This window comes from Schistocerca gregaria, chromosome X (assembly GCF_023897955.1).
Source record: "Schistocerca gregaria isolate iqSchGreg1 chromosome X, iqSchGreg1.2, whole genome shotgun sequence".
In the NCBI taxonomy this organism is placed as follows: Eukaryota; Metazoa; Arthropoda; class Insecta; order Orthoptera; family Acrididae; genus Schistocerca; species Schistocerca gregaria.
The window spans coordinates 411340471-411367356 of NC_064931.1; the positions used below are offsets into that span (position 1 = coordinate 411340471).

The 26886-nt window shown below is 44.3% G+C and overlaps 1 protein-coding gene and 1 pseudogene across 1 annotated transcript in view; both read left to right on the forward strand.

Moving 5' to 3' along the window:
• LOC126298105 (neuronal PAS domain-containing protein 4) overlaps positions 1-26886 on the forward strand; it is a gene marked incomplete at its 3' end in the record, with an annotated part of 1124810 nt that overhangs the window by 431809 nt on the left and 666115 nt on the right. The window lies entirely within an intron of this gene.
• Positions 6496-6613, forward strand: LOC126299663 (5S ribosomal RNA; annotated as a pseudogene).

The window sequence follows — 26886 nt, forward strand, 5'->3', positions numbered from 1 at the left end:
AGAGTAATTGACCACATGTGGACTTGAGTATGAAAATACGTAAAATTGAAAAGTGATTTGAGGATGAACATCTTTGGAATTAGCTTAAATTATTACTCAAAATAAACACTAAATTGCATGAATAGTTCGTACAATCTTCCACAACTGGAGCACGTGAATATACAACACCACAAATATACAAAATGCAGAAAATTATCACTTATACTCTAAAACCCTTGTAACACAATTCAGTGATTGAGGCGGCAATGCGAAAGTCGACCTAGAATCACTGATAAATTAATGAGAAATCGATATTAATACTTGCATATTCAGACACAGGCGAGATCGAAACAAAAATACCTATCGTTGCACACATGGATACAAAGTTGCACCAGAAAAAAGTATAAAGTGGAATTATAATGCAACGTTGGCAAGCAACGCCCTCACTAGAACTTCTGTACACTGCTTATCTCGAATCATTCAGAAGACAAATTTTCTGAACTTCACACAATCGTCAGCGTTCATTAGAGCTGTAAACTGCATGTCGCCGGCCCAGAGCGTATGTGCGAAGATTGTCAAATGCTAATTCCCCCTCCGCCGCTGTCGAAATTCGGCACCTAGTCGCCTGATGGGTTGACAAGGCTCTACGTTCGAAGTATTGCTGGTAGATAAGCAGCATAAGAAAAGATTAGACTTGGCAACCAGACGAGAACGCATATAGTCTTCGTAACTAATAGATTGATATACAGGATGTCCATAAAGTCCCGCTATCATCTCAAAAAATCATAACTTGGAAACTATTAAAAGCAGAGCACCGTGGTTTATCGCAATGCGTTTAGCAGTTCTCGAATTTTTTTCTTTTATTTCAGAATTCCAGAGTGTGCTCCACTCGTCGCTCGTATAACACCAAAGCGGTACTCGGATTCTGCACATGTACAGGTCAGCATTGCTGGAACAAAAATTCTGATTGCTTCGTTGATTTGTACACAGATGGTGGCAGTGTCATTCACTGGTGTTACGTACACGCAATCCTTCAAGTCTAATGGCGTGACATCGCTAGAAAGAAATTTACAACAGACAACTTTCAACGATTCTAATAGTGTGCCCCACATTCGCTTGGAACGCTGTGCAAGCATTGCCTTCGCAGACCTAGATCGTCTTCAACAGGAATGAAATACATCAGATTCCATTCACTGCGGAAGAAGGACCATTAATTAAAAGTGCATCGGCCTTACATCAAATACTATATTAATATATTTCTGTCAGAGCAATGGGAGCTTCAGACACGTAGGGCGGCTGTTTTGACTAACTGTCACTAGGTCACGAGGTGACGGCGTTGCCGAAGATGGATATAATCGTATGATAAGATTTCTATTCGTGCGCAACATGACAGCGACGCGGTGCGAATGCGATAGCTGAGACAGCGCGGTCGGGCTCACGCGGTAACTGGAGGCGAGTTGCTCATACTCGAGCGCCGTCGCTTCTCTTTTTGCGCGCCAACTGCCTTCTCCAGTCGGTGCCCTCTGTAAGCGCGCGCCGGTCAGCCCAGAATCTTGATTGCAGATGGTGGTGCGGCGCGAAATTTGCATGGCGGGCCGCGTTTTTCCGGTGAGTGCACACGCCGGTATCTGGTCGGCTTTCCGCGAGTGCGTGCTGCGTGCAGCGTGCTGCGTGCTGGTGCGAGTGCCGTGTGAGGTACGCAGCGCGATCGGCCAGCGATAGCCGCGGTAGCAGTTCCTCATTAGCCGCGCAGCCGGATGTCGGCCGGTGACGTCAGCGCCCGGCCCGGCCGCAAACAGCATCTGGAGCGCCTCCCGTCGCAGCTGATTTGTCCTGACACAGGTGCGGTCCGTACTGCCGTCCAGTGCCAACGTCGTCTCAATGTCACCCTCTCCCAACAAATTCGGGACAGTGAAAAAACACCTGCACCCATGCTGATGGAAATGGAGGCACCAGTAAGATATTCATCAAATGCTCATCAGATGCTCATTACTCATATATATCTACATCTACATTAATACTCCGCAAGCCACCCAACGGTGTGTGGCGGAGGGCACTTTACGTGCCACTGTCATTACCTCCCTTTCCTGTTCCAGTCGCGCATGGTTCGCGGTAAGAACGACTGCCGGAAAGCCTCCGTACGCGCTCGAATCTCTCTTTTTACATTCGTGATTTCCTCGGGAGGTATAAGTAGGGGGAAAAAATATATTCGATACCTCATCCAGAAACGCACGCTCTCGAAACCTGATGCAAAGCGCCTCTCTTGCAGAGTCTGCCACTTGAGTTTGCTAAATATCTCCGTAACGCTATGACGCTTACAAAATAACCCTGTGACGAAACGCGACGCTCTTCTTTGGATCTTCTCTATCTCCTCTGTCAATCTGACCCGGTGCGGATCCCACACTGATGAGCAATACTCAAGTATAGGTCGAACGAGTGTTTCGTAAGCCACCTCCTTTGTTGATGGACTACATTTTCTAAGGACTCTGCCAATGAACCTCAACCTGGTGCCCGCCTTACCAACAATTAATTTTATATGATCATTCCACTTCAAATCATTCCGCACGCATACTCCCAGATATTTTACAGGAGTAACTGCTACCAGTGTTTGTTTCGCTATCATATAATCATACAATAAAGGATCCTTTTTTCTATGTATTCGCAATACATTACATTTGTGTATGTTAAGGGTCAGTTGCCACTCCCTGCACCAAGTGCCTATCCGCTGCAGATCTTCCTGCATTTCGCTGCAATTTTCTAACGCTGCAACTTCTCTGTATACTACAGCAGCATTCGCGAAAAGCCGCATGGAACTTCCGACACTATCTACTAGGTCATTTATATATATTGTGAAAAGCAATGGTCCCGTAACACTCCCCTTTGGCATGCCAGAGGTTACTTTAACGTCTGTAGACACAACGGGTATTAGACGATAAAACTTTCATTTCATTCGGAAGTGATTCCCATCGTCATAAATAGTATGAGGTATGAGAACCGCGGTCACGAATGCACTCTTATAGTCCTTGTGGCATGGAAGCAAACAGCCTCCCAATTTCTGGCCAAATCTGAAATACACACACTGTCTCATTTCATAACGATTTCTGGCTGGAGGGTGGTACGATAGTATGCGTCTTCCCACCACATCTCAGACGCGCTGTATGGGTGACAAATCATAGCAATGAGCAGGCGAGTCAACGACGTTAATGAAGCTACTTACAATTGTAATTAACACCTTGTGGATCCAGTATGTCGCTTACTTGTGTCCTGTATTGTTTGTTGGGTTTCGTAAAAGTGACCACGTATAATGCTGGTTATACTTGGCACCTACAACTCCGGTTACAACGTAGTGTAATATCAGCTGTACATTTCTTTTATATGAAGCAATAGAACTGAGGTATCTTACTCGGTACGTATGTACAGTATCTATTGTTGTGTAACTCCTAGACCTTAAGCTTCATTTGGACAGTATATTTGTCTACGTCCTCTGGATGTTGGTTCGAATATGAGTGACTTCACGGACATATACACGGTGTTTAAAAAAGAACTTTACAACTTTAAAAAATCATATAAATTTATTGAAAGACGATAAAGAGCTGGGTTTAGTGCTATTTTGCAGGGAAACACATCAAGTTTTTTACCTTAAACTACAGATGTTGTATGTGGCTTCCGTTGGTTATCCTGCACACATCCCATAGGAAGTCAATTCTAACAAAACTCGCTGTAGCATTGTAGGTATAACTTGCTCAGTGGTGGCGTAAACTCTTGCTCTAAGTTCAGGTAGAGAAGCAGGCACGGTATGTACAAATGAATTCCCACAAAAAAAAATTTGAGTGGTGTCAGGTCTGGGGAACGTAGGGGCAATGCAATTGGCGCCTCGCGGTCAATCCATTGACCTGGAAAGCGGTCACTGAGAAAATTCCGGACGTCAGCGAGGTAGTAGTGTGGTGCACCATCTTTCATGAAGTAAACATATCGTTCTTGGTCATCCTCACTGATCCGTGGTATCAAAAATTGTTGTAACAAATCCAGGTACACTTTCTCGTTGACGGTTCTCTCGTGGAAAAAAGGGACTGTACACTTTGTTCTTGCTCAATGCAAAAAAAAAGTTCAGTTGGCTATCACGAATATGTTGCAATGTTTGATTTGGATTTTCACTGCCCCAAATCCTGCACTTATATGCGTTAACCTTGCCACCTAAGCGAAAATTCGTCTCGTCAGAAAAGATGATTTTGTCCGAGAAATGTTCATCCTCATGTAATCGATTTAACATATCCGCACAGAAGTTTTTGCGAGCAATTTTATCAGTGTCTTTTATTGCTTGTACGATCGTCAATCTGTACGGTATCAAATACATCCAACGGTTTCTCAACACACACCAAACAGTCGTATGTGAGATTTGCAGTTGGCGAGGTGCACGCAGGGTCAATTTCGCAGGGCTGTTGACAAAATGTTGTCTCCCGCGCTCAACGACGTCGTCAGGTGTGCTCGGACGACCTGATGATTTTCCACGTCTTACTGGGCACCGTGTTTTTACATAACATTTATGCCATTCATAAACTGAAAGCCTACGAGGAGGATCTGTAGCGCACTTAGTACGGAAATTACGCTGAACTGTTGTCGCCAACTTCGATTCTTCAAAACAAAACACACAGCTAGCACGCTCAGGTCGAGGAAGGCAGCCCTCTTTAGTGCAACTGCTGCTAGGGCTCCTTACGGTGCGGTTCGGCACTATCGAACCACGCGAGGCAAGACTTAATATATTTCCCTACAAACTGACACTATAAACACCTCTGTAGATGCTAGAATTAATTTATATGAATTTTCAAAGTTTTATAGTCCTTTTTGAAATACCCTGTATTACAAGATAAACAGAAATGATGCTTGTTATTCGTCATTTAACTCGTATTTTGCTTTTGATTATATGTTCTCTAGTCTGCCTCCGGTAGCTGGGTCGTCAGCGCGACAAACTGTCAATCCTAAGGGCCCGGGTTCGATTCCCGGCTGCGTCGGAGATTTTCTCCGATCAGGGACTGGGTGTAGTGTTGTCCTAATCATCATCATCATCATTTCGTCCCCATCGACATACCAGTCGCCGAAGTGGCGTCAAATCGAAAGACTTGCACCCAGCGAACGGTCTACCCGACGGGATGCCCTAGTCACACGACATTTTTTTACTATATACTCTATAGCAAATACCTATGTGTAAGGTAATATGATTATATTAATGAAGTTAGATCCTTATAACCGCCCTTAATGTAGCGCGTAATGGCTCAGTTGTGCCACTTAAGTTTTATTAATCTATTTACTGCTTTGTAATTAAAGCCACATATAAAGCTGACTGTAATTGGCACGTAGAGTTTGAGTTGCGGTATTATTCGCTTTATGAGTCATTATTATCAATGTAAAGGTTTTTGACCATTGTCACTGTGCATACTTTACTGTAACGTAAAATATTGTATTGCTTTCGACTGTGCCACACAAATTTCCTTCTTTTTCGGTATGTCCCGCTTTTGTATTACTTAACGATTCTGTGCAGTATATGGTTATTACGGATTGCAGAAACTGCACTTAGTTCCTTATATTTTATATAATGTAAATCTAGTAGAAAGCCATATTTTGGAAATTTGTGGTAAGGTCTTATGGTACCAAACTGCTGAGGTCATCGGTCCCTATACGCCACCATTCTTTATATCGTTACAGAGAAACGATTTTGTAAAACTTCGTTCGTTAGTCGTGCCATCTGCCAGTTTGCGTTTTCATGTAGTAATGCCACTACTTACGTGGCCAGTTCTCTCACAGCCATAATGCAGCTGTGTCCTTGTTCCTGTAGCTAGTGTCGCGAGTGACAAGCCGTATTTACATTGACACGGGGACTGTATGATAGTTGCCACTGTCTATGTCAGCGTGGCAGGCTGCTAACCGAAGGGCCCCGCGATCGATTCCCGGCCGGTTCGAAGATTTTTATCGCGTTGTTGATTTGGGTGGTATTGTCTTTACGTTCCTATCGTCATAAATGACATTCCACAGTTGAGATGGTTGTATGGGCCCATACCGACGGGCACTTAAAAAAAAGAAGGAGGAAAAAGAATGTTACTGCTGTTAGTCACCTTGTATTTAAACACAAGTGTGGCAACATGGCCACTAGAGTTATATATAGCTAACGTTGTAAATAATGTAACAGTGACGACCTACTTTGGATAAGATTGTAATTTTATACCACTTACAAAATGTACTTTTGTATGGCTATATTTTTATCACGATCTATAAAATTTTTCTGTGTGTGCATGACAACAAGAGCGATTCAGTTCAACAGACGTGTAATTTCTGGTGACTGATACACATTGAATCAAGTAATAATTTGCTATGTGTCATACAATGGAAGCTTAAAATCAAATGTGCTTTGCTACTGTTCGCCTCTTTAAAGCAATTTTCAGTATTTTATATGTGTAGATGGCTCGTCATGAGCTGAAATTAGTAATCAGTAATAAAGAAATTTTAGTGATCTTGCTCTAGGTTGGCAACGGCCTTGCCGCAGTGGATACACCGGTTCCCGTCAGATCACCGAAGTTAAGCGCTGTCGGGCGTGGCCGGCATTTGGATGGGTGACCATCCGGGCCGCCATGCGCTGTTGCTATTTTTCGGGGTGCACTACGCCTCGTAATGCCAATTGAGGAGCTACTCGACCGAACAGTAGCGGCTTCGGTCAAAGAAAACCTTCGTAACGACCGGGAGAGCGGTATGCTGACCACGCGCCCCTCCTATCCACATCCTCATCTGAGGATGATACGGCGGTCGGATGGTCCCGATGGGCCACTTGTGACCTGAAGACGGAGTGAGTGTTTGCTCTAGGTTCTTTATCCACACATTTTAACTAGCAAATCAGTCCAGTTGTCATATCCAGTAACTCCTTATACGGAGAGTTGGAGAGGTATGGGTCTCGAGAATCTCTACTTTATGTGACCGTACAGCAGGTCGTATACGGCCACGCTGAAGTCAATATGACCGCCACAGACAGAGTTGAGACTCATCGCTAAACAGAACGGAATGTCACTCAGTGTCCCAGTCGGCTCTAGCGCTACACCATACAAATTTATGTTGCCTGTAGTATGGTGTGAGCGGTAAATGAAGAGTGGCAAATAGAGATCTCACCGTAACTAAGAATAGTCCACTTCGGACTGTTCGTGATGACAGTCCGTCTGCAACCTCTGCCAGAATTTCAGATGTAGTCATTAATTTATTCGTCAGGGCCAGTCGAACAATCCTACAAACTTCTAGTGTAGTGGTACTTCTGAAAAGACGCCATCCTACTCTTCTTGGCACACTATTCTCCTGATTCTGTCTGGTCACATGTTCTGCAACCATTGCGCTAGAGCCAAGAGTGTGTACCATCTGTCATGATGGTGTTCCCGCGTCGCCTAGCGACCTAGCGGAAAAATGCCAATAAGCTGCACGTGTATGTCCTGTCATCATGCTGTGTTGCGATCTCCACCTGAAGACTTCCAGTAACACCCACTAGCCATCACGTATTCGTACCCTTCTTCATCTGTAGGAATGGATTTTTTCTTTGTTGAAAATACTGAAAATAAATCTTTTTGTCGTTGCGGTCTTCAGTCCGAAGATGACTGACGCAGGACTCCACAGTGGTCTGTGCTGTGCAAGCTTCTTTATCTCCGAGTAACTACTGGAATCTACATTCTTTTGAAGTTACTTTCTGTATCCATCTCTCGCTCTCCCTCAACAATCCCCCACACACACACTTCCACCCAGTACTAAACTGGTGCTTTGATGTCTCAGAACATGTCCTACCAACCGACCCCTTCTTTTAGCCAAGTTGTGAAACAATTATCTTTTCTTCCCAGTTCTGTTCAGTACTTCGCCATTGGTTATACAATATAAACATCTAATCTTCAGCATTCTTCTGTAACACAACATTTTGAAAGCTTCTGTTCTCTTCTTGTCTGAATTGTTTCTCGCCCACGTTTCACTTCCATACAAGGGTATACTCCAGAAAAATGCCTTCAGAATAGACTTCGTAACACACAACTCTGTGCAGGAGGTTAACAAATTTCTCCTCTTTACAAATACTATTGCCGATCTACATTTCATATCCTCCCGCCTTCGCCCAGGGTAAGTTATTTTAATGTCGGCTTCTGCCAGTTTTTCCATTTTATGTAAATAATTCGTATTATTATTTTGCAACCATGAGTTATTAAACTGATAGTTCGGTAATATTCGCACCTGCCAGCACGCGCTTTCTTTGGAATTGCAGCTATTACATTATTCTGAAGTAAGAGGGTATTTCGCTGGCCCTGTAATCTTGCATACTAGCTTGAATAGTTTTATCATGACTGGCTCTCCAAAAGATATCAGTAGTTCTGAGGAAATGTCGTCTATTTGGGGGCCTTTTTTCGACAAGTCTTTCAGTGCTCTGTCAAATTCTTTTCACAATGTCATATCTCCTATCTCAACTTCATCTACGTCCTCTTCTCCTTCTACACTGAAGAGCCAAAGAAACTGGTACACCTGCCTAATATAGTGTAGGGCCCCCGCGGGTACTCGGAAGTTACGCAACACGACGTTGTCTGAAGTAGTGTTGGAGGCAGCTCAGTTAATGAACCCTGCAAGGCTGTCCATAAATCCGTAAGATTACGAGGGGGTGGAGATCTTCTCTGAACAGCACGTTGCAAGGCATCCCAGATACGCTGAATTATGTTCAAGTCTGGGGACTTTGGTGGCCAGCGGAAGTTTTTAAACATAGAAGAGAGTTCCTGGAGCCACTCTGTAATTATTCTGGACGTGTGGGGTGTCGCATTGTCCTGCTGGAATTGCCCAAGTCCGTCGAAATGCACAATGGACACGAATGGACGCACTTGATCAGGCAGGATGCTCACGTACGTGTCATCTGTCAGAGTCGTATCTAGACGTATCAGGGGTCCCATATCACTCCAACTACCCACGCCTCACACCATTACAGGGGATCCACCAGCTTCAAAAGTCCCCTGCTGACATGCAGGGTCCATGGACTTATGAGGTCGTTTCCATTTCCGTACACGTCCATCCTCTCGATACAATTTGAAACGAGACTCGTTCGGCCAGGCAACATGTTTCCAGTCATCAACCGCCCAATGTCAGTGTTCATGGGCCCAGGCAAGGCGTCAAGTTTTGTGTAGTGCGATCATAAGAGGTACACGAGTGGGCCTTCGGCTCAGAAAGTCCATGTCGATGGTGTTTCGTTGAATGGTTCGCACGACGACACTTGTAGATGACCCAGCATTGAAATCTGCAGCAATTTGCGGAAAGGTTACACTTCTGTCACGTTCAATGATTCTCTTCAAACGTCGTCGGCCCCGTTCTTGCAGGATCTTCTTCCGGCCGCAGCGAAGTCGGAGATTTGATGTTTTACCGGATTCCTGATATTAACGGTACACTCTTGAAATGGTCGTACGGAAAATCCCCACTTCAGTGCTACCTCGGAGATGCTGCGTCCTATCCCTCGTGCGCCGACTATAACACCACGTTCAAACTCACTTAAATCTTGATAACCTGCCATTGTAGCAGCAGTAACCGATCTAACAACTGCGCCAGGCACTTGTCTTATATAGACGTTTCGGATCACAGCGTCGTATTCTACCTGTTCGCATATTTCTGTATTTGAATACGCATGCTTATGTCAGTTTCTTTGGTGTTTCTCTGTATATTACTGCCTTCAAGTACATTTCCTTTTTATGCCCTTCTGTATACTACTTCCATCTTCCAGCTTTCTCTTCGCTCATTACTGGTTTTTCATTCGAGTTCTTGATGTTCATAAGGATTAAATTGTAATAAAAAATCCCTTAGCATGTAAATATTCGTGTATCACTTTGCTGGCTTTCGGTCAAGTTGTTCTTGGTGTAAGACTTTCCGTCAGTATTTGACACCGTGCAATTTTCTACATTTCTACTCCACAAACCACTTAAGTGTGTGGGTGACAGTACTTGGAGCAGTTCTGTCACTTGCACATTTTCCTGCTCCAGCCGTAAATGATATTCTGCTGCCGGAAGAACAAATGTTGGTACGCCTCTGCGTTACCTCTTCCACATTCTGAGAATCGCGACATGAAAGCCCAAACCACTACAGAATCTATGCAATCATCATAGTTGTAAGAAATCTGAATTGTACACTTGATCTGCTATTCGCGACAGTAAACATAAAGAACACAAAAAAGGATTGTAGGATCTTATTACGTATCTGGCCTGAGCAATAGTTCAGAGAAATTAAGATTTCTACTAGAATGTAAAAAGAGAAGGTTTCTGATAGCATAAGGAAAAGGCAAGTTACGCTCTTTGATTATGTAGTGGAAACAGGAAGTAGTAGACCCACCACAAGAATTCAGTGGTATTTACAGCAGTAAAGAAAGGCAACCAGTGGATCCAGCAAACAAATAGATAAGTGGAATAAACTGGTATAACAGAAGAAAGTGACCAAAACTTATTATGTTTATGAAGTTGATTAAAAATCAAGAGGAGGGAACAAAAAAGTAAAAGATTGTGCCCGAGTAAATAAGGAAAAACACAAGAAAACAAAATAAATGAATGAAGACCTATTGGAAGGCGAGAGAGAAAGTGGAGAACAGGCGAAACTGAATGCCCTGGTTTATCGCATGAACAATATTAAAGGGGAAGCGTGAATGTACAAGGAACGACTATTTTATGGTATTGTTAATCATACGAATCGAGATATTGGAGCGTGAGATGCTGCATGTAGATGTATGCAGTGCAACGTTTTGCAGAAAAATGATAGTAAATGTTAGTATTATGGGGACTGGAGCTACCGGCACGGTGTGAGGAGCAGCTGCATCATTAGATGAATACTGCTGCACGTTGCACATCGGAGCTACGCAAAAGAAACGAAGTGCACAACTCAGCAGGCAGCTTTCTTGTTTTTGCCGGTTATTAGCAACATGGCGCACCGTACGTCGGCACGTCCATAGCACAAGAATATTTTAATTGGTTTATTGAGCAACAACTCAAGATTGTATAGATTTTATATGATTCTAATTCTGAAGGGATGGGCTGGCTTGTTTCCTTGAGTTTCTCTATTTGTCATATTTCTCAACATACCATTTAGCTGCTGTGTGTATGTTGCCAGACGTCCAAGTAATAATTTAATTCTTATCAAAACTGAAGTGCCATAATATTCCAGTATTCCCTTCATATGGAACCTGTTCAACAGCTTCGACAATAATAGTTGATTCCAGACACATTAATTCGAAACTTCACTAACATTTGAAAATATTCGTGGATTCATGACTCTTTTCCGTCAGTCTTTGTAAGCAACAAGTCTCTAATCAGACATGTCCCATGTCGTCATTTGGCTTAAGCAATGTCTGCATTCCGGATGGCTTCATCCTTAGCGTCTGATGAGAACTTCTGAAACTGTTACTAGATACTTTTGCACTGTACCAAAACCCGAAAGCACTGATTTCTTTGAACTTATTAAGAAAGTCTCTGTTACATGATATACAGGCCAAAAACATCCCATAACCAAGGGGGTCTTGTGACAGAAGATATGAACTGCCTGCTCCGGCCGATGTGGCCGAGCGGTTCTAGGCGCTTCAGTCCAGAACCGCGCTGCTGCTACGGTCACAGGTTCAAATCCTGCCTTGGGCATAGATATGTGTGATGCCCTTAGCTTATTTAGGTTTAAGTAGTTCTAAGTATAGGGGATTGATGACTTCAGATGTTAAGTCTCATAGTGGGTTGGGTTGGGTTGTCCGGAGAAGCAGACCAGACAGCGAGGTCATCGGCCTCATCGGATTAGGGAAGGACGGGGAAGGAAGTCGGCCGTGCCCTTTCAAAGGAACCATCCCGGCATTTGCCCGGAACGATTTAGGGAAATCACGGAAAACCTAAATCAGGATGGCCGGACGCGGGATTGAACCGTCGTCCTCCCGAATGCGAGTCCAGTGTTTAACCACTGCACCACCTCGCTCGGTAAAGTCCCATAGTGATTAGAGCCATTTGAACCATTATGAACTTCCTGGTTGGAAGGTCAGTGACACACATTAACAGCCATTTGATATTCATTGAAGGATGTACAGGGTGTATCATAATTAATGGGGTAAACGTATGCAGTTGAAAGTACACGATACTAGAAGCAAAGAAGTCTCAGTAAACATAGGGGCGAAAATGCGTACCTTAAGAGCTACGAGCAATTTTTAACTTTCGATACTGTGAAACAAATCTCTTTTACTGCAAGTTCTTTCCTTTCCACATTTTTTGAACTGGTAGTATGGACCAAAACAAGAAAAAAGTCTAGTAAACATATGCTCTAAAATGCTTTCCTTAAGAGCTATGAGCACTCGTTCATCTTTGCTACTTTGAAACACAACTCTTCTAATAATCAAGTGCTCGTAACTTGTAAGGTATGCATTCTAGAGCAGAATATAGTGGTAGGCGCCTAACTTTTTCATTCCTAATAATTTTTTACTCGTTAAGGAGCGTACGGAATACTACACCAGGTTTGTTCAAAAAATGTTCAAATGTGTGTGAAATCTTATGGGACTTAACTGCTAAGGTCATCAGTCCCTAAGCTTACACACTACTTAACCTAAATCATCCAAGGACAAATACACACACCCATGCTTGAGGGAGGACTCGAACCTCCGCCGGGACCAGCTGCACAGCCTTAGACCGCTCGGCTAATCCCGCGAGGCACAAGGTTTGTGATTGGATTCAGGATTCCTAGCAGACAGTACCTAATATAAACGCAAGGAAATGCAAGACCGTCACATACTGTTCACGATATACAACTTATACATTTCTTCAAACAATTGAAGCACCCAGACTGCGAGGAGGAAATGAAATGAAATGAAACTTCGTGAGACGGTGTGTGATGTTGTTTCAGTGATTATAAAAACGAGTCAAATTTAAAAAGAACGTGGCGGTATGAGGCTACATATCATTATGGCGTTGCAGTCGTTCTGGTCTGCATGCATGCACTGATTCCGTTGTGAAGGGTGTCATCCTCTTCTGAAGCAAGCTGGCCGCCCGGATACTGGCAGTGGGGCGGAGTTGGCGTCCGAGATGATTCCACACATTTTCGACTGGGGACAGATCTGTGGAGCTTTCCGATCAGGCGAATACCTAAACATCACGAAGACAGTTCATAGAGACACGTCACATGTGTGGGCGAGCATGTCCTGTTGAAAAATATCACCAAGTGAGAACGCAGGTTGTCCTTTACGTACCGTTGTGCATCCAGAATTCCCTCGATCGCTACCAGCCGTGACCTAAAGTCATACCCGATGGCTCCCCACACCATGACGCCAGAGTAACACCACTATGCCTCTCCAAAGGAATGGAAGGTTGGGGCCACTTCCCTGGTCACCGCCATGCCCACCGACGATGGTCATTCGTCAGCATTCCATGCTTCCAGGTCACGGTACAACTCCAAATGCTGCCGTCTGTTTTGTGATGTTAACGGCTGTCTGCACATAGGATGGTAATAACCAAGTCCGGGTAGTGGAGCGGATATGGCATACAATGATGCAGAGAGTCCATTAGTTGTTCTCGGATGTACTGATGTGAAGAGGTCACGACGTGCTTGGTGCACAGTCCGGCGATTCTTCCTTGTAATGCTCAAACGTAGTCTACCGGAACCTGGATGACGTGTATGCCCACCCTCTCGTTCACCTGCCATCTGACATCAGGCCACTGTCATATCCTAATCCCCTACAAAGCCGGATATTGCACGATTCGACCAGCCGACCAGATGGAGATCTGCGATGATGCCCCTCTGAAACTCTGTCAGGTGCTGATAATGCTGGCTGACTCGAATACATGGCATCCCTCTGTCCCTCAAATGTTCGCTCAACAACTGGCTCTGTTCACGCCCCTTATATACCCTACCAGGCCTGGTAACAAAACTAAACATGAGTAACACAAATGAACTCTTATGGCCGTTCTGCCTATCACAGAGAATTGCATCTCTAATCATTTACATATACCCTGATTGTGGGTATGTGTACGAAGTTATATTGACAAACGAACGTGTCATCTGAGAGCTTCACTTTTTGTCAGGCAGTGTAGACAGGGTGGAGTATGTCGACAGATCCGTGGTGTTTTTCATGGGCGGTGCTTTTCTATAAAGTAAAGTATCAACGCTAAGATTAGTATCGGGAGTTCATCCTCATGTCCGAAAGAACAGACATCTCATATGTATAATAAGGCGAGGACAGCCAGCTGCTTCAGTTTGGAACAGCGCGACCGCTACGGTCGCAGGTTCGAATCTTGCCTCGGGCATGGATGTGTGTGATGTCCTTGGGTTAATTAGGTTTAAGTAGTTCTAAGTTCTAGAGGACTGACGACCTCAGATGTTAAGTCCCATAGTGCTGAGAGCCATTTGAACCATTTTTGAACGGCCAGTTAGCTCTTCAGTGTGTATGCATAACAGGCTCTTACGAGAATCGGCGAAATGCCGCGAGTAATGAGGATAATGGGCGAGGGGCACTACATTAGTAGTGTGTGGGTAAGTTGAGAATTTGGGTCTCGTGGGAGACGTGCTAGGGTAGTCCGTGCACTGTGTCCAGATGGCTTAGGTCTGCTTTCGGCGGTGCTGCGGCACGGACGTCTGTTTACGTCCCTGCCGTTGAAGTTAGGGCGCGCGGTTGTTCACCTATTCGGCGTAGTCGCTCGTTTTGAAGACTCGATATACAATGGCACATGCATATGGAAAGTTGACTCTCAAGATTAGTATTTCGAATGAATATGCGAGACCTAAAGCCTATGAAATTGAAAGGTTCCTACGAGGCGAAGTTGAACTTGACTACAACGAACTTATTGGAATACACCTCTCCATAGTGAGCAGTGTCGTTTACTTCAAACTGATTAACGATGCAGTGTGTGACAGAATCATTCGAGATACTAAACATGGACTCAAATTTCGTCACTCTGATGGACATGTTGGAGAAGTAACTATTTATAACGCAGAACTGGGCTTACGAAGCATACGTATTTTCGAACTTCCCTTCGAGGTTCCGTCGGACTTGGTGATTAACGCCTTACGCCCATGTGGAAGAGTGCTTAGCATCTTAAAGGAGAAATGGTCCAACTTCACGACCTACCCCGTTCTCAGTGCGGTGCGTCAAATCAGTATATAACTGACACAACATGTACCGTCACACTTGTTCACTCGGCGGATGCAGAGCAATAGTTTTCTACACATTATCAGAGAAAAACAACGTAGCCGCAAAACCTTAATACAGATGGTCGTACTGCTGGTTGGTCGCCGTATGAAAACGCAAAGAGACATTCCCAGTGTCTTTGTGGAACAATACGGTCATCTCTATGAAGAAGCGGAACACGATCAGGCAGTCTTTCACGAGGTCCGACGAACGCTATCCGCGTGGATCGACAAGACGGCCGACCGAGAGTTAACAGGAGAAGTCACAGGTGACGACTTAATGGAAGCGCTTGATAAGGGATTGTCGCCGGGGCCCGACGGGTTTCAGTTAGAATTTTATCGTACATTTAAAGATCTCATGACTCCGCAATGGACTGCCATGTACCGCGAATTGATATCTCATAATGTGCCTCTTCCACCCTCATTCGTGGAAGGAATGATCATCCCTATCCACACACCATCCGGCGGCACAAGGATACAGGCCTACCGGCCACTGACGCTTCTTAATTGCGACTACAACATCTGCACCAGGATGCTTGCAGCACACTTTATACGCGTACTTCACCAAGTGATATCATTCGACCAAACCCAACTAGGAGGGGATAGCAATATACAAAACGGCACTCAGCGACTACCGCGATGATATCGCACTGGCAACAACATGTCGTCTCTGGGGTGCACTGGTATCGATAGACTTCGATAGCGCCATTGACAGGGTGAGCCAAGCCCATCTCACGGAAATGATGACGCAAATGAAGTTTCCAGAAAGTTTTGTCACCATCGTTAGGAGACTAATCCACGGCGCCTCATCCAGAGTGTACATCAATGGACGCATGTTGGAGTCCATCACCATCTCACGATCTGTTAGACAAGGGTGCCCGCTGTGTACGATACTGTATGCCATCGCTGTCGAGTCGCTGCTCTGCGGGCTCCGGAATCGACTCCAAGGAATGACGATAAGGCCAACAAGTTTATATGCAGAACATACGCGAATGACCTTGTGTTTTTAGCACGGTCAGACGACGATGCAAGAGCGGCCGTGCATTGGATTAATTTATATGGTATGGCTACGGGAAGTCGTTTAACATGGCAAAGTCATGAGCGACGAACATTGGGATAGGACTCCTGACGGGAAGTGTAGCACCATTACAGCCGATAAACAAGATGAAATGCCTAGGAATTATCTTCACTACAGACGTTCGACGTACGGCGGCACTGAGCTACAGACATCTTCTGCAAACAATTCGTGCGATTGTCCGAAATCACAGGTTAAGGGATCTGGACATCATACAAAGGGTCACACGTATCTAGCTTCTCGCATCCCCATCCGGCAGAAGTTCTTCCTATGCCGGTGGTGTTGGCGCTCCGAATCCTGGTGGCATTAGGATATTTTGCAGCACAGGTATTCTTTTTAGGGCCGAATACGAAACCCTCACCCTTCCTAGTAGTCGTGGAGATCTTGAACGAGTACACGTGCGCGACCGAGCAGTGGCTATTTACCTAAGCACGATGATAAAGATGTGGGCACGACACTGGTCAAATCTGACTGGCACCTTGATAGACGAACTAGCTCCATCTTCTCGTCTGGCACCGGTAGCGGTGGCTCACATCTCACCATCGCTTGTCCACATGTGAACCTTTTTTATGGAGCACATTTATGTACATATGGAACTACCGACTACCAGGATGGCAACGGAACGTGACACATATGGCATCTTGACTGGACGACGGCCTAATGCTGCCGTAGACCGCCGACAACCAACAGTGACATGGTCAGTGGTACAGCGTACAGTGCCACACCCACACCTTGATACGGGGACGCGCGCACTGTGGTATCAGGTGGTAAATGGGAAATACGTGACTCGTTCCAGGTTGCATACAATTCATATGTGTCCGCAGTGCAATGTTAAAGACACAGAGGAACATCACCTGATATGCGGGCCTGCGGCGGACGTGTGGTGTTTGCTGCAAAAAATGATCTCCTTCCTCCTTCGTGTGGTGCGGCAAGCAATTGATCCACGGATACTACTTCTCCCAGATATAACGAAGACAAACACAGTGGCCTGGATTCGAGGTTTGACTGTGCTTTACCTTTTCCGAGAGTGCAGTAAGAATGTACTCGACTTTTGGGCCTTACTTCAAGAACACCACTCACAGATTATGAGACCTCCGAGATATCGAACATATTAAGCTAAGTTTTTAGGGAGTGCCATGCTTGATCCCCTACCCAGTTGGGTGTCCCGGGTAGGAGAATGTAATTATTGCCTGTAAGTATTCAGAACAAGAAAGGATCAGGACAGTGGAGAGGATCCACCACCATACATGAAGACGTGCCCGGCGCCAAAGCGAGGTACAACTGGATTATTTTATAAAGGACATCTACATCTACGTGATTACTCTGCTATTCACAATAAAGGGCCTGGCAGAGGGTTCAGTGTACCACCTTCAAGCTGTCTCTCTACCGCTCCACTCTCGAATGGCAAGCGGGAAAAACGAGCACATAAATTTTTCTGAGCGAGCTCTGATTTCTCTTATTTAATCGTGATAGTCATTTCTCTCTATGTAGGTGGGTGCAAATAGAATTTTTTCGCAATCGGAGGAGAAAATTGGTGATTGAAATTTCATGAGAAGATCCCGTCGCATCGAAAAACGCCTTTGTTTTGATGATTGACACTCCAATTCACGTATCATGCCTGTGGCACTATCTCCCCTACTTCACGATAATACTAAACGAGCTGCCCTTCTTTGTATTTTTTCGATGTCATCAGTCAGTCCCACCTGATGCGGATCGCACACCGCACAGCAGTACTCCAGAATAGGGTGGACAAGCGTGGTGTAAGCAGTCTGTTTAGTAGATTTGTTGCACCTTCTAAATGTTCTGCCAATGAATCGCAGTCTTTGGTTGGCTCTACCCACAACATTATCTATGTGCTCGTTCCAATTTAAGGTATTAGTAATTGTAATCCCTAAGTATTTAGTTGAATTTACAGCCTTCAGATTTGTGTGACTTTTCGCGTAATCGAAATTTAGCGGATTTCTTTTAGTACTCATATGAATAACTTCACTTTTTTCTTTATTCAGGGCCAATTTCCACTTTTCGCACCATGCAGATATCTTATCTAAATCATTTTGCAATTCGCTTTTGTCATCTGATGACTTAACAAGACGGCAAACGACAGCAGAATCTGCTAACAATTCAAGACGGCTATTGAGATTGTCTCCTATGTCGTTAATATAGATCAGGAACAATAGAGGGCCTATAACACTTCCTTGGGGAACGCCGGATATTATTTCTGTTTTATTCGATGACTTTCCGTCTATTACTACGAACTGTGGCCTTTCTGACAGGAAATCACTAATCCAGTCGCTCAGCTGAGCAGATATTCCATAGGCACGCAGATTGGTTAGAAGACGCTTGTGAGGAACGGTGTCGAAAACCTTCTGGAAATGTAAAAATATGAAATCAGTTTGACATTCCCTGTCGATAGCACTTATTACTTCATGAGTATATGGAGCAAGTTGTGTTTCGCAAGAACGATATTTTCGGAATACGTGCTGACTACGTGTCAATAAATCGTGTTCGAATACAGTGTATGTTCAAAAACCCTACTGCAAATCGACATTAATGATGTGGGCCTGTAATTCAACGGATTACTCCTTCTTCCCTTTTAGGCTATTGGTGTGACTTGAGCAATTTTCCAGTCTTCAAGTACGGATCTTTCTGTGAGCGAGCGGTTGTACATAATTGCTATATATGGAGCTATTGTATCAGCATACTCTGAGAGGAACCTGAATGGTATATAATCTGGGCTGCTTTGCGACACCGAGGATATCTATTTCTGTGTTTCTCATCTTGGCAGTTGTTTTTGATTGTAATTCAGGAATATTTACTTTGTCTTATTTGGTGAAGGAGTTTCGGAAAATCGTCTCATTTTTTTTTTAAAAAAAAGGGGTGATCAGAGCATCTGACCAGTAAGCAGAGGATCCGGGTTCGAATCATGGTCCGGCATAAATTTTCAACTCTCACCATTGATTTAAAGCAATGCCCTCTCGCAGCCATTTTTTGTAATTCCTTGATGGCATAAAGAAATGTAACGTACGGCGCATTATTGTTAGGTTACACATATGGCGATCAGTCCCTGGATACAGTAACAAAAATTGTTAAAATGGCTCTGAGCACTATGGGACTTAACTTCTAAGGTCATCAGTCCCCTAGAACTTAGAACTACTTAAACCTAACTAACCTAAGGACATCACACACGTCCATGCCCGAGGCAGGATTTGAACCTGCGACCGTAGCGGTCGTGAGGTTCCAGACGGAGGCGCCTAGAACTGCTCGGCCATACCGGCCGCCGATACAGTAACAACCGTTAGAGGAAGCGTTATGGGAATGTTCGTGAAACACCAGTATTAGGTGTTACAAGAGAGACACTGGGCATCATGGAGAAGTTTCCTGTTAAAATTCTGTTGGTACGGTCCAAGAAGAATCAGTCAAGACATTATTTCCTCTGGCATACGTCTTACGAAATGATCACGACGCCAAAATACAAGGACTTTGATCTCAAGTCTTACCGACAATCGTTCTCCCGTACACTATTGGCGAATGGAACATGGAAGGGCTAAGTTGCAGTGTCACTCCGACTACTCTCTGCCATACATTGGAAGGTGGCTTGTGGAATATAGATGTCTAGGAAACTGGAATTCTCTGCTGCCGTGCTCTGTGACGCTATTTCCAAAATATGATGGTTGTGTAACAGCGCCGGTATCACCCATTCAAAATTCGGCTGTAACAAAAAGTGTCCCCTAGGAAATTTCACCGGCGTGCTGTGAATTTTTGTAACTTTTAATTTTCTTACGGATATAGCCATCGGAAACATCGCTCGTGCATAATACCAAAAGCCGAGCTATTTCCAGTTCTGGAGTCGACAATGTGGAGTCTGTTAACTTGGTGAGGCAGGTCTCACGCAATCACCGCCCGGCGCCTATGTGTCCGGCCCATTCAAGGCGTTTTAGAGCCGTGCTCTACGAGCGAAGCGTAAAGCGGTTCATGCTGGCGATTTAGTACCTAGTTACCCGTCGCGCCATCCATTAGGTTTATTGAGATGGACGCACGAGCCGAGCATTGTGCGGCTTGCCAAGATATACTGGCGCACCGAGAGCCGCCAATAATTAGCACTACTGCTAGCACCCCTCTGCTCTTACGACTGTTTCCCCCCTGGGTTACAGCCAATTGCTTTTTAATGGTGCAATTTCTCTGGTGGCACGATCGGTGAGCGAAACTGCGGCAGGCTAAACAGCGAGATAGTTGCCTAGCTGAGCATAGCAACACCAGTGGTCTCGGCGCGCATTCAGAAGCATCCGGTTTCTGTTTTCAGTTCTCATAACCTTTATACCTCCTTCATACATCCTGTAGATTAGTTAGGGATATTAGGATTTAATATCTTTTCGACGACGATATCATTAGAGGTAGATAACAAGTATTCTTACTAACGGAACCATCCCAGCTTCTGTCGTAAGCTATTTATCGAAACCACGGGAAACATAAATCTATGTATTTATTCATCAGTGGATGTGAAGTGGCTGTGGTGTACTAGCTGTTTGTTTTCAGTTTTGGTTGAATGTAACTATATTCGCTTATGCCAGATATACAGAAATCTCTGACTGGTACGTGGAATTCTTGCCAGATAAAGCAAAGTATGTAAAGATAGAGGGTGAGTACTCATCAGAAAAGAATATAGTACTCTATGTGCAGAATAATGGTTGAGAAACCAGTTCATGTTCGCAGCACATGATCCATCTGCCTTACACATCACCGGTAGCAGTTACTTCTGTAAAATGTCTGGGAGTATGCGTGCGGAACGATTTGAAGTGGAATGATCACATAAAATTAATTGTTGGTAAGGCGAGTACCAGGTTGAGATTCGTTGGGAGAGTCCTTAGAAAGTGTAGTCCATCAACAATGGAGGTGGCTTACAAAACACTCGTTCGACCTATACATGAGTATTGCTCATCAGTGTGGGATCCGTACCAGATCGGTTTGACGGAGGAGATAGAGAAGATCCAAAGAAGAGCGGTTCGTTTCGTCACAGGGTTATTTGGTAACAGTGATAGCGTTACGGAGATGTTTAGCAAATTCAAGTGGCACTCTCTGCAAGAGAGGCGCTCTGCATCGCGGAGTAGATTGCTCGCCAGGTTTCGAGAGGGTGCGTTTCTGGATGAGGTATCGAATATATTGCTTCCCCCTACTTATACCTCCCGAAGAGATCACGAATGTAAAATCAGAGACATTCGAGCGCGCACGGAGGATTTCAGACAGTCGTTCTTCCCGCGAACCTTACGCGACTGGAACAGAAAAGCGAGGTAATGACAGTGGCACGTAAAGTGCCCTCCGCCACACACCGTTGGGTGGCTTGCGGAGTATAAATGTAGATGTAGAATGAACGCCGGCGATGGTAATTCCTGTATGAAAGTATATTTCATTAGTGGCTGCGAAGAAATTTAGAAAGACGTAGACATAATTTCCCTTTCGTACACTGGTTGTCAGTTCATCTTAAATGGGGGAGTCGGTATTCCTTTTTGCTAAAGCGGGAGAGAGGGGGGCAGGGAGGGGGTGAACGGCTACAATTCATAATCGTGAAAAAAGTCATCTGAAACGGAGAACGCGTTCTAGATACTTCTGAATCTTATTCTTGTGGACTATGTGGGATTCTTACGAAGCTGTCCAGTGACAAGAGGAGAAGGATTTTTTGAGGTCTGCTGTTATGATTTTAAACAACCCGTTTAGCCATTACAAACTCTTTACGGATGCGCCCCGATGACCTCAGGTGGGTATCATTGGGATGGTTGTGTTCCTGCCTCTGACATTTAACCGTGTGTAGTAGGGTAGTGTTTGAGACACTAAATCCATGTACCGTGTGTCGTAGGGTAGTGTTTGAGATACTGCATCCATCTACTAACTTCCACGTTTTCTGTCGTGACCCTAAAGTGCTTGAGGTGCATGCTATGCAGATTCCTTTCAAAAGGAGCTGACCAGTTTCCCCACTCCACTCTGGCTTGTGCTCCGTCTCTCACGTTCGTCATCGACGAAACATTAAATCACAATCATTTTTCCTTTCTTTTGTATGATTAATCGGCGTAGGTACATAATAGGAGAAAGTATTGGGAAACAAAGTCCTTTTTCCTCTCCTCTTTCGCGAGTGTGATAACGAAAATATCAACTGATGAAAACGTAAGGTACTTCTCACCATGCCAATCATATATGCTGCTGTAAGCTATAGAATGAATAAACTGGACAGAGCCACTACAAATATTCAGAAAAAGCTCGAAGTATCACCTAATACACTTTTTTAAACATATAATTAAATAACAAGTAAATTATATTTTGACATTTCACGACTCTTGCAATTATGTATGTCCGCTACTGATTCGTCTCGCATTTCGTCGACTCAACGAGCACTGAAAATGTCTGATACATGCTAGGCTACTACGATGTCCTAGCACTGCCATATCTCATTTTCCATTTTCAGGATCACGGTCCTAAGTTTTCCCATCCTAACAGGTGGAGGTTGTTAATCCTTTTCGACTCTAAAAAATATTGCAACGGCAGTAAAAACAAGAAACAATTCTCAGAGTCTGATATATAGCAGTCATTTTTATTGACACTAACTAACTCACTCCGTCTGAACAGACCTCGTAAGGCACATCTGTACCTACCGACCGCCGTGTCATCCTCTTCAGACAGACGTTCAAATGGTTCAAATGGCTCTGAGCACTATAGGACTTAACATCTGTGGTCATCAGTCCCCTAGAACTTAGAACTACTTGAACCTAACTAAACTAAGGACATCACACACATCCGTGCCCAAGGCAGGATTCGAACCTGCAATCGTAGCAGTCGCGTGGTTCCGGACTGAGCGCCTAGCACCGCTAGACCACCGCGGCCGGCTCCTTTTACTCTTATTTGTTGGCCAGGATTTGACGGAGCGATAATAGGTAAAATTTAGTCACAGAAGACACGGTCACCACACAGCTCTGCCGGTCGTTGTCAATTTTCATGTCCGGAGCCACTACTTCTGATGTAGTAGCTCCCCCGCTTGGCCTGACAAAGGCTGAGATTGCACCCCGCTTGCCTCCAGTGCTAGGCAGATCCGGACGGTGACCCATCCAAATACTATCCAAGCCCAACAGACCTTAACTTCAGTGGTCTGACAAGTATCGGTGTTACTAATGCTGCGTTCAGAGCCTTGCGTTCAGTTTCAATTAAAAACCATTCCGTAGTTAGCGATGGCCACGCGGGGTAGCCGAGCGGTCTCGGGCGCCTTGTCACGGTCCGAGCGGCTGCCCCCGTTGGAGGTTCGAGTCCTCCCTCGGGCATGGGTGCTTGTGTTGTCCTTAGCGTAAGTTAGCTTCAGTTAGATTAAGTAGTGTGAAAGCTTAGAGATCGATGACCTCGGCAGTTTGGTCCTATAAGACCTTACCACAAATTTCCAATTTCCAGCTAATGATGCTCACGTCGACGCCATCAGGATGGACACCTGGTCGGTGGTACCAAACTCAGAGAGGATAAAAAATAATCTGGAAGACTCTTGCCTCATTGGCTTGAGCAAGTACGCTGTTTCAATGGTGAAGAAAAAAAGGAAAAGCTTTTTGGTACACGGACGTATACTACAATTTATGTTGCTAAAAAATATATTTACAACGGCGGGCGAAGCGACCGAACTTTTACTCTTATTTGGTGGCCAGGATTTGACGGAGCGATAATAGGTAAAATTTGGGCGCAAACATTGCATGGTTACAGGCAGGTCGGCTGTTTGGTCTTGTTGCAGGGGCCGACCAAGCGTGAGAGCGGATCGGCCGCCACAGCTGTGTGTAATAACGCCCATCACTCTCTTTGCAACCATTACATTTTGTTTACCGACGCTTACGCCGAAATTAGAGTCTTACCTTGGCTCTAAGAGTCAATGGAGTGCATAATGCGTCTAGATAGAGGGCGCGAGGTCACGCGAGCTGCGTCCGAGAAGTGGTCCCCGGCCTTGTATGAGGCTTCCAAAGTTTTACGAGCCATCGGTCACGGCCTAATCACGAGCATGTTCCGTAATAACAGTAAAACGCTTAAATGTAGTTCGCAGTTTGGCGCCATATGTGCGTTTCATTGTTTACGAGCGACCTGTGGAATGGATAATTGAAGGAGCACTCGTTTCTCAAATAGCTCCGGTACGTATTTGCGTACGTATAACTCAATCTGGCCTGGTTTCCCCCCGTCTCATTACCCGAGAGTGAACTTTCTTTATATTTGTTTGCTCTTTATTTCGCACGGATTGTTTTATAAAGTGCGAAGGAGGCAAAGTGGCTGCCTTCCCGAGGAGAAGATGGGCCAGAATGCCGTTATTATCGAGCGTTCGCTGCCGCGCGGACGGTACAAACAAAATGTCGCAAGTTGAGCCTTCATGCGAGCCTCGCCGATTATGTTAGCATCAGCGTATTCTTAAGGTCCTCAGGTTCAAACGCCATGATCGTTTCACGCCTCGTTCTGATCTTCGACCAGGAAGAGTGTGCGTAAAAATTGCTAGGCGATGCCGCAATGCGCCATGAAGGTACGCTTTAGCAGGTTTTCGGTTTTTAAATGTGTTCTCTGGAAAAATTGCTAGTAACTAAATGCTTTTTAGAGAGAAATATATGACGTTGCTCTCTAGTTACGATACTGTAATTGTATTTGACATACTTCATCATCGATGGCCTCGTCAGAGGCTGAATTAGACACACATCTCCCGGTATCCCTTCCCTTCACATTTTATGTAATGTGTGAACTTCTTGTTCGCGGACTACAGTGCAGTAACACTACTTATAGAACATCCTGCTTTAATGTGTTGGTGAATTTTTCTCTCTTGATAGACAAGTAAGACAGTGACACTGTGTCTAAATGAAAAGGAAATAAGAAGCAGAAAATCTTCATATCTATCGAAACGCGATGATTTGAATACAACACTTCGAGATCAATTTACAGTTTCCTTAATCTCGATTACGTTTACGTTGCAGTTTTGAAGCAGGCTTTCCACTAGCTGATAGAGCCGAGAAAGAATTTCTCATCTGGTCTTAGTATGCACATAAGTTCTTCTAATTACGAGTCCGTTCTCAGAATGACAAATATCAAGGAGCAAATAAAAGGTACTTACCATGAAAAGTCTTGGTATTTTGTGACCACCATTCATTGGGGACGTGAAACTTCTCTTTATGTCTGTCCCATTCAAGCCCATTGATCGCTGTGTCGAATACCAGGTGTTCATTTACTTTCTTATTCTTCTGTTGTGTGCAACCTACTACCGGGATTGCGAATATAGGACAGTTTCAACTTTGCAAGTACATATAAGAGCCGAAGCCAACTCTTTTTATTTCGTTATTGCTGAGCGGCTTCCGGTAAGCTCGATTGACTACCCAATACTGAAAGAAAGCGCAAGTCATGTTTTTAAGATTGGTGACAAGGCAACTGCTCGAGGAAACAGTCCAGTATGTCTGGAATCCGTCAACTGCAGTGCTCCGAAAAGCGTTGTGTACTCGCATATCGAATCGTACTGAGATGTGGCCCTCTATTTAAAAGTACTGAGGATTTCCGTAAAAGCAATCGCCGTCTTCTTACGTGAGATTAACACGATTAGAGACACATATACTTAGACATGCGGGGAAGCATGGGGTACACCGACATGTAAATGGGGAATTAGTATCAACCGAGCCCTTAATGGACATTCGAGACAACAAATTTTATTAAAGATTGATATAAACCATCAAGAAGTTGATTTTTTTAAAATTCAGTTTCACAAAGGGTAGTTTCCGATTAATAATGTGGAAAAAGAACCGCTTGTAGGTGATCATGATTCGAGTGTGTCTGTAAAAATGTAGAGTTTTCCGATCAGTGGTTTAAACAAGATTACAAGTTTGAATTTAAAAATGATCGCAATATCTCACCTTTTTGGTCCTTAAACTTCATTAAGTGTGGCTCTGTGGTGAAGTGGGGTGAGTTTCAGGTTACAGATCCAAATATCTGGCGTTCATGTCTAGATTAATTTTGCGTTTTTTATCTCTGGCAACAATTTACATATGTACACGAAAACTGCCAAGCTGCATCGTACATTGGAAATTAGCGTTAAACTGTAGGTTCCTTATAACTGTCTGTGAAAATCGGTTACAAAGTAGGAGGACTATGTGTAGTAAGACACTGTGGTGGTGAAATCAACCTTCGGGCTGACGACAGTTCTTTCTTAATGACTGAGTTTAGCATAGTGTCATATGTAGGAAGGCAAATATTATATTTATAAGACCATGACGAAATTTTTTTTCCTCTTAATATTAAGCGCCGCTGCACAGTTACAAATAGTTAGTCTGTACGATGTTTTGAAATTTCAACAATTTTGAATGAATCATTGCATTTGGCATAAATGGCCACGTCTTGTTGCAAAGAATACCTCGAACAGAAATAAGATTAGATTCATCCCTCTAAAGGAAGCCGTAGTATTTTTTTCTCTACATAAAAGCGACTCTGTGATAAGAGTAGTGCCAGAGAGGGCCTTCAGCCGAATGGTCAGACAATCAGTGTCGGCATTGAGAGGCGTTGTAGAGATTTGATATTACTGCAGTTATTCTCCCAGATCAGACTAGGGCTCCCTACTTTGTGTACATCAGGCCATGATCTTTACGCATTACTTCATAGAGATACATACTATTTACACGCCGACAAATTATTATAATAAATAC